General features: G+C 36.8%; 2 protein-coding genes across 3 annotated transcripts in view; one reads left to right on the forward strand and one right to left on the reverse strand.

Annotated features, from left to right (window-relative positions):
* LOC144381367 (uncharacterized) overlaps positions 1 to 12,723 on the reverse strand; it is a 476,769-nt gene that overhangs the window by 296,328 nt on the left and 167,718 nt on the right. The window contains exon 1 of the transcript XR_013446439.1: positions 8,970 to 9,108. The gene's annotated coding sequence lies outside the window, so the exon portion shown is untranslated. Of the gene's footprint in view, positions 1 to 8,969 lie in introns of the transcript that reaches the window.
* Positions 1 to 12,723, forward strand: part of LOC118535461 (bifunctional heparan sulfate N-deacetylase/N-sulfotransferase 3) — a 178,626-nt gene that overhangs the window by 21,487 nt on the left and 144,416 nt on the right. The gene's annotated exons all lie outside the window — the stretch shown is intronic.

Genomic DNA, 12,723 nt, shown 5'->3' on the forward strand with positions numbered 1-12,723 from the left:
TACTTTATTTCCAATCATGCCCACTCTCCTTTGGCTGATGAGCCCTTCCTATTTTGGATGTTAACTCTGTTGTTGTTGTTGTTGAAACCCAGATCTTAGACATTATTATTTTGACTACCATCAAAGTTTTATTAGCTTGGCTTACTCCTTTTTCAGCAGAGAAGCCAGACTGAGGCCGTTAACATATAATTTAGATCCTGTCCTTCCTCAGCTCAGAACGCTCCGGGGACTTCCAATCTTACCCTAAGCCTCAATTCTTACAATCTTGTACACCCTGCCTTTAACTGCTGAGCCTCTCACTCTGCAGGAGCCTCTTTGGCCTCCTTGCCATTCCCAGCTCCTGCTTCAGGGTTTGCACTTGCTGTTCTCTCTGCCTAAAATGGTTTTCTCCAAAATTGGTGCATGGCTCTGTTTCTCACTTCCTTCCATTCTTTACTCAAATTGTACCTTCTCAGTGAAGTTTTCTCTGACCATTCTCTTTCAAATTGCAAGCCCTAGATCTCCCCATCTTTTCCGGCTCATTTTTCTCCCTAGCACTTAGGATCCTCACTGCTGTGCTCAAAGCAGCTCACTCAGGCTCAGGGGGACAATTGTGTAAGTCTCTTCCCTCAGGACATAGCCAGCAGTTTGAAATTTGGAGTGGAGGTAGCATTTACACCACAGAAATTGGCAAATGCACAGATGCAGGCTTCCCCTCACCCCACCCCTGCCCCACCCAAAGAGCCAGTTGGTAAAGGTTTAACAGCATACTACTGGACATACCATATATATTTACTTGTTTACGTTGCTTTGTAACTTTGGCTACTAAAATGTCAGCTCCATGAGGGCAAGACTTTCTCATCTGTTCTGTTCACTGAGGTATCCCCAGCACCTAGAAGTATGCCTGGCTCAGTATATATTTATTGAATGAATGAATCTCATTCTTCCTGAAGCACATCCTTTAGAAGGTCTTTTAATGAGAGTCTATTCATGGTAAACTCTCCCAGATTTTTTTTATGGAGTGTAAATGCCTTTATTCAGCCTCATCTTTGAAAGATAGTTTTGTTGAGTTTACAATGCTTAGTTAACAGTTCCCTCACGTATAACCATTGTGGCTCACATCAGGAAGATTACGGATCCCTAGAAGTCACCTGAATGCTTGTGGGAGTGGAATATGTCAGAATCCACTGGTCTCTAATTATCTTAGAATTGTGAAAAAGTTAGGCAATTTGGGACTGTTCTAATAAATGTACATGAAATGTTTCTCTTTTAGTTTGATGGAATAGTATTTCTAAATTTGACATAATGTGTCAGTATCATAATGCATCATAATGTGTCAAATTTTTTATTCTTACAGGAATATACATCACCCTTAATATTCTTATCAAACTCAAATAGTCATAGTGTGTTAGCAATTATAGCAATAGTAATTTTAAGGAAATAATTTTCTGGAAATCGTTTTTGGCAATAATTTAACATAAGGAAATAAGATAATAATTTAGGCAAAGGGAAAAAAAACTATTTCATACACATTATCAGCTTACACTTAATACATTTTATTAAATTTGTTAGATTGTGAGATAGAATGTATTTCCATTAATATTAAGGAGTTATTTGTTTCACAATGCCATTCTAAAACAATGAGTTCTAAATCATTTAAAGGAGACAAATGCTATTGGGGAACACCATATGAATGTATAAACAGAATATTTGGTGACTAGTTACATTGTTAAAGTCCCAAAACAGTGAATCTCCTTTCCAAGCATGACAAAGAGCAGAACCATCGTAGATGGTACTAGAGCTCAACCAGGCCATGGCAAGCTCCACACACTAGCAGGAGATGAGAAGACCAAAACTCTGAGTAAAGACTTAGATTCTAGAGATAATCCAATTCAGTTTAGAAAATTATTAACATCTATTCTGTCAAAGTGCTGTGATAGGGATTTCAAGGGGTACATTGATGAATAATGAAACACTTTTTTTTTTTTATAAAAGAAGTAAAAAACAAAGAAGAAAATTTTCCTTTTTGCCACTTCCTGGGTTATGTGCTTCTCTGGATTGAGAGTTGAGTTAGAGTTTTTATTTTTTTAATATTCCATAATTCTAGGAAGTAATTCAAAATATAAAGGGATCTTCATTTGTATTTCTGTGATGATGGCTTATAGTGTTAGGCCAATAGAAGATGTAGTTATTTTATAATGATATGTTTGAGGGTACTTAACTACTCCCCAAACAGGTAATACTTATTGAGTTCATATATTGTTTTAACTATTTTACATTCATTGTCATTCCACACTCACAAAAATCCTATAAAACAATGACTATAAGTACCATCACTTTAAATAAAGAAACTGAGATTTATATACTAAGACTGACTTGCCTAAGATCTTACAGCTAGCACGTGCCCATCCCAGAATACAAAATGCAGGTCTACCAGGCTGCCAAAGCTGAGCTTTTCCACCTCATGTTGCTTCCCAGTTATACCTGAACACAGTACTACGGTGTCCATATCAAATCCTCCCTACCAAATTCTATTTTATAGCAAATTGCATCCAAGATAGAGTCTATTATAACTTAATGGGTCATATCTGAAGCTTTGCCATGGATTTAATTATAAATGTGGAACAAAACTTAGTATCAACTACCTCTTGGAATGCCTCGGATTTTATAACTACAATGATATGGACAAGGTAGACTTTACTTTAAGATTTGAAGTAACAGTAGGCATTTTGCCTACAGTTCAGGTTAATCAGCTTAGCAGTTTGTAGTGAATTAAAGTGGCATAGTGACAGACACTTTTGGTGCTAGATTAATTAAAGAACAGAAATTGCCCATAATTTAGATAGTTTAACTTTTTTCTTTCTGTGTATGCTCAGATTTTACAGTCCCTATAATGTTTTAATGTGCTTTATACAGGCATTTTAGCATTTTTTTAAAGTGTACAAAAAATGCAGAAAATTCTGGTATATTGTCTCTTAGTCTCTGGGGAGCATGAATGAATAGCTAAAGCACTTTTTTTATTCTTAACTTTTATAGGCCACTTATGCATAATAAAACTGTAGCCTGAGATACAAAATAGATCTTAAAATCATAATGTTGATATAAAATAAATTATGAGATACACTTGACATAATTTATGGACTGTTTATAGACAAAGGAAATAGTCAACTTGTTTTATTAAGCTTCTAAGTGGACTAAAATTTTAAAAGTATTAAAATTTACTCATTTGGTGCATATTGGAATTTTACCTTAAAAGATTAAGTGGCGGGCGCCTGGGTGGCTCAGTTGGTTGAGCGACTGCCTTCGGCTCGGGTCATGATCCTGGAGTCCCGGGATCGAGTCCCGCATCGGGCTCCCTGTTCAGCGGGGAGTCTGCTTCTCCCTCTGACCCTCCCCCCTCTCATGCTCTATCTCATTCTCTCTCTCAAATAAATAAATAAAATCTTAAAAAAAAAAAAAAAAAAGATTAAGTGGCTTTTCATTTTCATATTAATAATTCAATGATTATAATTATTAGTTATAATTATTAATTGCACCAATTACTAAAATAGCTATATATTTATTTTCTATTGCTCCTGTAACAAATTACCACCGACTTAGGGACATAAAACAACCCAAATTTATTATTTTACAGTTCTGAGGGTCAGAGGTCTAATATGGGCTTCAATGGGCTAAGTACAAAGTGTTGGCAGGGTGGTGTCCCTTTCTGGAAGCTCTAGGAAAGAACCCATTGCCTCATCTTTTCCATCTTCTACAGTCCACCCACATTCCTTGGCTTATGTTCCCTCCCTTCATCTTTAAAGTAAGCAGTGCTATATCTCTCTCTGCCTTTCTTTCATAGCCACATCTCCCTCTGGCTATAACTGGGAAGGTTTTCCACTTTTAAGGACGTATGTGATTAGATTGGCCCACCTGGATAATCCTCATCTCAAGATCCTTAACTTAATCACATCTGCAAAATCCTACTTGCCATAAAAAAGTAACATATTCACAGGATCCAGGGATTAGGACTTGAACATCTTGGGGGGTTGGGGGGGAGGAGTAGGCTTTTTTTCTGCCTGTCACAAGCTATGCTCTTCATGTAATCATGCCAGTAATTTTTTTTTTTAAGATTTTACTTATTTGAGAGAGAGAGAGAAAGAGAAAACACAAGCTTGGGGAGGGGCAGAGGGAGAGGGAAAAGCAGACTCTCTGCTGAGCAGGAAGTTGGACAGTGAGATCAATCCCAGGACCCTGAGATCATGACTTGAACCAAAGTCAGACATTTAACTGACTGAGCCATCCAGGCGCCCCTAATCATGCCAGTAATTCTTACAGCTACTCATTCCCCCAAGAGATTTTACTACTGTTCTCACTGGAAAATGAAACTTTCATGACATATATATATATAATTAAATAATTAATTAGCTCTCTGAACCAATAGTAATTAATTGAGGACAATTAAATTATTGTGCTCTTAAACTCATCCTATCCCTTACACTCTAAAAGTTAACATGGGCAAGCTAGTAAGCCTTTCTTCACTTCGGTAGTTTAAGAAAGTTAGCTCTCCAAAGATTGCTCAGTAGGAGCAGATATGTGACTATCATCAATTTACTACTTCAGTAGTTTCTAATGTCATTTTTCTAGAAGTGCATCCATTATTAGATGAATTAAAAACCAAATGTAAAAGCCAGTTCATTAGAACTACCACACAGTTACTTAAGCACTAGTCACCAGTTTCATTATGGTTTTTTTTTTTTCCTCTTTCCATTTTATCTTACCCTGTGTTCCTGTATCCACCTCAGATTCAGTACCCTTGTTTTATTTTATCAGTCTCTCCCTCTTCGGAATCCCCTACCCTAATTACCCTAATGCAAAAACAGTGGAGTTCTATTCCATCTGTTTATCCGTTCTCACTCTTGCTACCCTGCTTTGATTCTCTGGTGTTTGGATTTGTACAGCATTGCTTCTTGTTTCCCCATTTAGATTTACAGATTTATTTTTATGTAACTCACTGTCTCTATTTTTTTTTCCTCTAAACTATATATACTGAGTAGGATCAGCTTTCCGAGAAAAGAAAAAGAGAAGAGGAAGAAGCGTTGTGTGTAGAAATTAAACCAGCTGGTTGAGGCATTGAACAATCATCTATCAAAAAAATGGGGGTTCTTTACTATCTTTATCTTGAATGAAATAATCTACTACACCAAAACAACATATATAACACAGCCATTCCTTAGGAATCCTAAGAGACAAGGTATTTGAGTTCACATTAGAAAGACAACTTCCTTGATACTTTCCAGTAATTGAATTTAGTGGTTTTGACAATAAGCTTTTCAAAGGTTAGAGTTGCTGTCAGCAAAATAGTTAATAGCTGTGTCCTGGCAGACTTGGATTTCTGACATACTGAAAAATACCTTTAAGAAATTTTGTGTAACATTTTAACAATTATCTGACAATATTTTCAAAAGCAAGAAGGTATTATAATGAAAATTTTAACTCTAATGTATTTGCTTTGACAAAAATAGTTTAGGTTAATATTCAAAAGATTTTTTGCATAATTTGCTAATCTGCTATAGAAATGTAATAAGCATTTAAAGGGAGTAAAGGGAGAAAACACTTTCCCAATCTTTATTATTTCTTATCTGATACAGGGGCATTGTCATTGATCTGATGGAGGGACAAATGAACAATGAAAAAGGAAATCCGTATTTTTCATTCTTGTTGGAACTTTCTTGCTAGTACTAAATCTCCAAAATCATTGTCACTTATAACTTCGTAAGAACTAGTTAGTATTCAGTTGTCATTCTCAGAGAAGACCCAGTTGTTCATTTTACTCAAAAGTTCTGGTTCCCTAAATGGGATCAGTCTCTAATGGATGCCAGTGACAGGAGGCTGTTCATCATCCCTTAGGGATAATTCAGAGCCTAGGCAGAGGCCCACTGTTCAATGCTCTGTACTTAAATAATTGACATAATGTCAACGCAACATCCCTAAGAACAAGGAGAGCCTAGGAAGATAATTAACTGCACATCTTTATTTTTAAGCCAGCAACAGTTTTCAGACTGGTTCTCTATTTTAACTGAATGTCTCTAAGGAGCAAAATCATTATCAAACTTAAGCTAACCCTTCAAGTCACTAACATATCATCATCTGTGTCATATTCAGCTCCATATTCAACAGTTTATATTTTTATTGTTGATGAGCCTAAAACACAGATGTATTTAAAGTCATCAGTGATGAATCAACTTGTAATTTGTAAATTAATAAAAATCAGAGTGATATAGTATTTTTTTAAAGAAACAGTCCAAGAATTTGCCACTAGTTTCATCTTAAACAGTCTTTCATTCAGAGATGCTTAGATGTATTTAATCATTTATCAAGATGAAACTATTCTTATGAGTTTCCAAATCACAGAAGAGGCAAAATAATCATTTAAAAATGCTTGTTTGAAAATGCTAATTTCTCAACCCTACACTCGCAGATTTTGACTTGGTAGATCTAGGGAGGAGGGTCCAGGAATGTCTATGTTTAATATGCTCACGTAGGTGATTCTAATGCAATTGATAAATATTCACGTCTGGGGAAATGCTGATTTAAATAAACTATTCAGTATTACTGCAAAATACAAAGACATGGGTCCTATTATCTTTCTCTGTAGAGAAAATGATTTTATATGAAAATATTTAATTCTACATATGTAAGCAAATATATAATGGAAAGAGATCATAATAGAATTAGAATTAATCGTTTTTGTGACTGATTTTAAGACTGGAAGACTGATTTGTGACTGGAAGAATTCTTATTTTCACGATTTTTTAGCCATACCATGTAGCAAGACTGTGTGACAATATTTTAGCAAACGTGTACACATGTGAAACTTCTTGTGGAGATAGGGTAGATTCTACATGAAGGCACAAGAAGCAGAGCATTTGAAGAAATGATTTCAACAAATGGATGGCTTAGTTCGAGCTAGTAAGAAGACAATGGATAATTTTGCATGGTGCATGCTTCTGTGATCTTTCGGGAACCTGAATATCAGGTCAGTCAGAAGAAAGACTCCAGAGGTTTAAGAACTAGGATAGAGAAGTAGTATTTTGGGGGGGGGAGGGGAAGAGTAGGGAGGAAAGAAGGACCAGAGACAGTGTGAGGGAGGGAGGGAGGGAGGGAGGGAGGATGAGAGGAAAGTATGGGATATATTCTTTTTTTTTTTAATTTTTTAAGGATTTTTATTTATTTATTGAGAGAGAGAGAGAATGATAGAGAGAGAGCATGAGAGGGAGGAGGGTCAGAGGGAGAAGCAGGCTCCCTGCTGAGCAGGGAGCCCAATGCGGGACTCGATCCCAGGACTCCAGGATCATGACCTGAGCCGAAGGCAGTCGCTCAACCAACTGAGCCACCCAGGCGCCCAGTATGGGATATATTCTTCTAAGTAATTGAATGTGCTTATAATGTAATATCAAAGAAATCACAAAGGTTTGTCTTGAATTATAGGTGGGATAGACTTATCCCATCAGATGACTTAAAAAATTGTTAACAAGGGGAATATTTTTTGAATGAAGAAAAGAAATTTTATGTTAGGAAGCTCTAAACATTTGTCTTTAAGAAACTCCAATTAATGTGAGCTAGGTTTGTTTGTTTGTTTTGTCCAAAATAAAAATAAATTTTCATTGTTTTCAAATATGTAAAATAATACATGCACTTTGTTTTTTATATGCACTTTGTAATAAACAATCAAATAATGTAGAAAACTACAAAGAAGAAAGAAAAGAAAAAAAAAAACTCCCTTAAGTCCCACCACACAGTGGATTTACTCATTCTTTAACGTTTGAAAATCTGATGAATAAGAATTTTTATTGCATTAATTTTTAAATTTGTGTAACTGCGGCAGAGGGTTAAGATGATCACATATGTTTATGGCCCATTTCTATTTCTCTTTTGAGAATTGCCCTTTGTCCATTTTTCCATTGGGATGTTACCTGTCATCATTGATCTATACAATATTATTTTTTCACAAAGAAAAAGACATGTGCCAGTTGGAGGTGATGGTCTCTGCACTTTATTGCCCCCAATTTAATTAACATGTCAGAAATTTTTGTTCATTCATGTAGCTAAAGTGCGGATTTAGTTTCCTTACACTTATAGTCTCTCTAGTCAGTTAACATTTTCTCTTTTATTTCACTTTCCATAAATAGAACAGTATGTTTCTAAGTTGATATATAGCCTTTCTGTATTGATATTCCCAGAAAACCTCATAAAAATTATCATAATTAAAAGAACCTTGGGGCTGGCTCAGTCGGTAGAACAAGAGACTCCTGATCTCAGGACCATGAGTTCGAGCCTCATGCTGGGAATAGAGTTTACCTTAAAAAAATAAAAATTTAAAAAATAAATTAAAAGAACCTCAATATCATAGAGGGAGAATGCTTATGCAGCCTTTTTCAGAAGATATCAAGTCACAGTATCCCACACTGTTCCTGCAGTGACCAGCTCATGGACACGTAACCACTCAGGGCCTCATTCCCCCGTGTGAAGACAGAAGTGGAAAGAATGCACCACCTTGGCCAGAGAGCCATTGTGAGAATGCAGGGAACCTATGAATGTGGAAGCACTTTACAAATTATAAATTATTATTTCTGGGTTTAGTTTCTTTTTCTGAGATGAGAGAGTTGGATTTAATCATTTCTAAGGTTTCTTCCAGTTCAAACTATGAATGTCTTTAAAAAACATTACTAAGGGAAGCCCAGCATCAACTGATCTGAACAGAGTAACTGTACAATGAAACAGGGTGAGCAGAACACTGTTTTCTGAGACTTAGGATTCCTTAGAATTCATTGGCCCACCTGGTATGTTTTGCCTGACAGCACTGAGGAAGGGCATGTGGTGAGAAGATGTGGTTGAGCTCTCTGACTTTAGCATCTCAGGTGAAGGATATTCCAAGACACTCTGGTTTCCCTGAATAACTTACGATGCATCTATAAAAAATCTTATTAAAATATTTAAAAGAGGGGCACCTGGGTGGCTCAGTCGTTAAGCGTCTGCCTTCGGCTCAGGTCATGATCTCAGGGTCCTGGGATCGAGCCCCACGTCGGGCTCCCTGCTCGGCGGGGAGCCTGCTTCTCCCTCTCCCACTCCCCCTGCTTGTGTTCCCTCTCTCGCTGTGTCTCTCTCTGTCAAATAAATAAATAAATAATCTTTAAAAAAATATTTAAAAGATATTTATGTAATTATTCTCCACCATATGCTATTGTAATACATCCCATAAGCTTACTTTTAATTCGAAATAAATTTCCCAGCCCCTTGCTCTTACATAATCTATGACCATTCTGTTCCAACCTCGACCATTTGTAGACCTCAATCATTCTCCTCCTGGCTTTCACATTTATACAGACTGAAAAGCTGTCTGTCATTTCATCTTTCTGATTATTTACTTTTCCTTGCCAGTTGCACAGCTGAACATAATATATCTGCTGAAAAGAACATGGGAGCTAAAGTCAGACAGATCAATCTGAGTCCAAATCTCAGCTCTGCCCTCTCTACTGGAGTAACTCTGGGCAATCTTCTTAACCCCTCTCACCATCAGTTTCCATATTTGTAAAAGGAGAATAATACCAACTTCATAGCATGTATGTCACCTGTAAGAATTACTGTGTCTGCCAAATACCTAATTCCAGGATGCCCTCAGTAAATTTATGCAGTTAATATTATAAACATACCATGTGCTGGGAGAGAATATTCGAGCAGCACTTTGGAAAGAATTCTAACATGAGTAAAATTAGTTCTTCTAAATAATGTAGAGGTATAAGATCAGCTAGAAGAAAATGAGACCATTTTTTGCTCATCCACTTGAAAAATATTAATAGGTGTCTACTATATGCCAGGCTTTCTGGCAGAAGCTGGTGATCTAGTGGTGGCCCAGACAGACAAGTTCACTGCTAGCATACATCTTCCCTCTCTGATGAGAAGAAACAGACAATAAACATAAAATGAATGAACAAATAAAATAATCTCGGGTAGAGATAAGAGAGCTATGAAGAAAAAATGACATGCGTTCAGTGAGATCACAAGAGTGGTGGAAGGTGCTGGGGGTAGGCACAGGGGAGTCCTGACTTGGAGGCACTGGGTAGGGAAATCCTCTCTGATATAACACTGGAGGTGAGACTTGAAAGAAGAGATCAGCCTACCATGAATACAAAGATCTGGGGTGAGAGAGGTCCATGCAAAGGGACCCTATGGAACAGCTTAGTGTGGTTAAGAGAGAGAAAAGGGAGGCCAGTGTGAGTGGAACACAGTGGATGTGAAGGAGCCTAAGGTGAGATTAGTTCAGAAAGGCAGGCAGGGAGAGACTGCATGGGGTCTGGTAGGCCATGGATGGAGAGGAGTTTAGATTTTATCTAATTTCAGGGACTAGCCATTGGAGATCTTTGGCAAGGTAGTGATAAGGTCTGATTTAGGTTAAAAAAAAAAATCATACTAGCTGTCATATGGAGAGGGGACTGTAGAAAAAATTGGGAGGTGAGAACCCAGCTAGGTGGCCATCATAGACCACATAAGTGATGATGGTGGTCAGAAAGATGGTGAAAAGATAGCAGGTTTGAGATATATTTTAGAGATATCGTTGAGAGATCTTGCTAATAGATGGTGTGTGAGGAACTTCAATAAATGGTAGAACCAAGGATAACTCTTCAGATTTGGCCTGTCAGTGGGGGGACACGGAAAGGAGTATCCTGCAGCGGTTGTGACGGCATGCACTATGGATATAGACTAAAATGACATCGCATCTTCATCAATTAATGGCCTTGGCCAAGTGACTTAGCCTCTGTGCCTCAGTTTCCTTGTATGTAAAATTAGAACTGTCATAGCAGCTACCTCATGGGTGTGCCCTAAGGATTCAATGATTAAACACATGTAAAGTACTTAGTACAGTGCCTGTCTCACTGTGTTACTTATTATTAAGGGGGAAAAAAAATCAGGAGTTCTCTTTTAGACATGTTAAGTGTATGATGCCTTTTAGGTGTCCAAGTGGAGATGGGCAGGCAGTTGGGTATGCAGGTCTAGAGTTCAGGGAGAAGTCAGGTGGAAAGATATAAATTGAAAAGTCATTAGCATATTGATGGTATTTAAAGCCCTAGCACTGGATGAAATCACCTAGGAAGAGACAGTAGAGAAGAGAATAAAAGACGACCAGACCTGGGGCACTTCATCACTAAGGTCATGGCTGAGATATATTTAGATGTCACAGAAATGGCTGAGACTCTGAATGAATTCTTTATCTCATTCTTTATTTTTAGGGAATGTCCTCTTCCTAAATTAATTCATGAAAATCTCATTTAAAGTTATGGATCACAAACTGCCCTCCATTTTACATTTCACATGTATGCTTTTCCATCAGATTATAGACTCCTCATAGTAAGATTATGTGGCATTTTTAAATGTCCTTCATTGTCCCTACCACAGAGTAATACACATAGCACATAGGCTCTCTCAATAAATATCTGTTGGATTAATTATTTAAAGACGTTATGATGGATAATATGAATCCAGGATAATAAATGAATTTATCTTCCTAGAACCTATCTTTATCACACAAGGAAGAGATGTAAAGTGAAAAGAAAATGAGGCTTTGGACTTGAGCAAACATGTGCTCAATGCTCAGGTCCACACAGGTTGTGAGACCTGAACAAGTTGCTTAACCCAGCTGAACCTCAGTCTTCTCATCTTTAAAATAGGGATGATGATAATATCTACCTCATGAATTTTGAAGAAGTCTAAATGAAGTTGTGCCTGGCAGTCATTGGATATTTACATGTCGATTCCCTTTTATCTCCTATAAGTTATACTGCATCTTATGGAAGATTTTTACACTTATGCATCCATTATTCTCAGTACACATCACAATTATGTACATATAAAATTCAGTTTATTTTTAAATAATATGTACAATGCAAGTAGTAGATTGTGTTATCTGTTGATATAAAAGTAGATTGAGTTATAAAAATGTGCTGCTTAGTTTTTCACAGATAGATTTACTTATTTCTAAATTAAAATGTATGTATGACAAGATCTTTCACATGTAACAGGAGGGATTTGCTACATGTGAAGTAATTTGTTGCTCTTATACAGACTTAGCAAAATCCAGAGGCAAGGGCTGTTATGGTCTCATTATTTCTGCCCCCCCAGAGGATGAACTGTGTTAATTAAGTACATTTGAAGGAAGAAAATGCCTCTTTGCTGTATCCCCATTAAGCTACCATTTCTTTACTTACTGATGCTTGTTACAGTTTATTAACAGTGAATTATACCTCACAGTAAATTAACCCTTCTTTCTCCACCCAATTTGCCAAATATAATAGTTGCACAAAGTCATAAGCCAGCTTATTGTCTTTGTAAGAATATAGACAGGAAACCATTTCCTGCAGTGTTCAGCCTCAGAAGAATTTAACAGCTTTTGTGAATCTAGTACCAATGCTCATTTTCAAACCAGAAGCAAACATATAAATCATCTGCAGCACAGTGTACCTGTCTTTAGAAAGCTGTTTACAGCCATGTATATTCATGAGTTTTCCATGGTTTCAAGCAATATGCCCTCTACTTTTTTTTTTCCATGTACACACACAAATTCCTATCTCAAAGCTTCTCTGGTCCATGATAAAGTACAGCCTTTGGGAATGATTATTTTTCCCACCTGTATCCTTTTGCAGTTGCTTTAGATAATACCTTAAATAAACTGGATCTTTTGCTGTCCATTCATGTTGACAATTTTCCTTT

Source organism: Halichoerus grypus, chromosome 3, assembly GCF_964656455.1.
Source record: "Halichoerus grypus chromosome 3, mHalGry1.hap1.1, whole genome shotgun sequence".
In the NCBI taxonomy this organism is placed as follows: Eukaryota; Metazoa; Chordata; class Mammalia; order Carnivora; family Phocidae; genus Halichoerus; species Halichoerus grypus.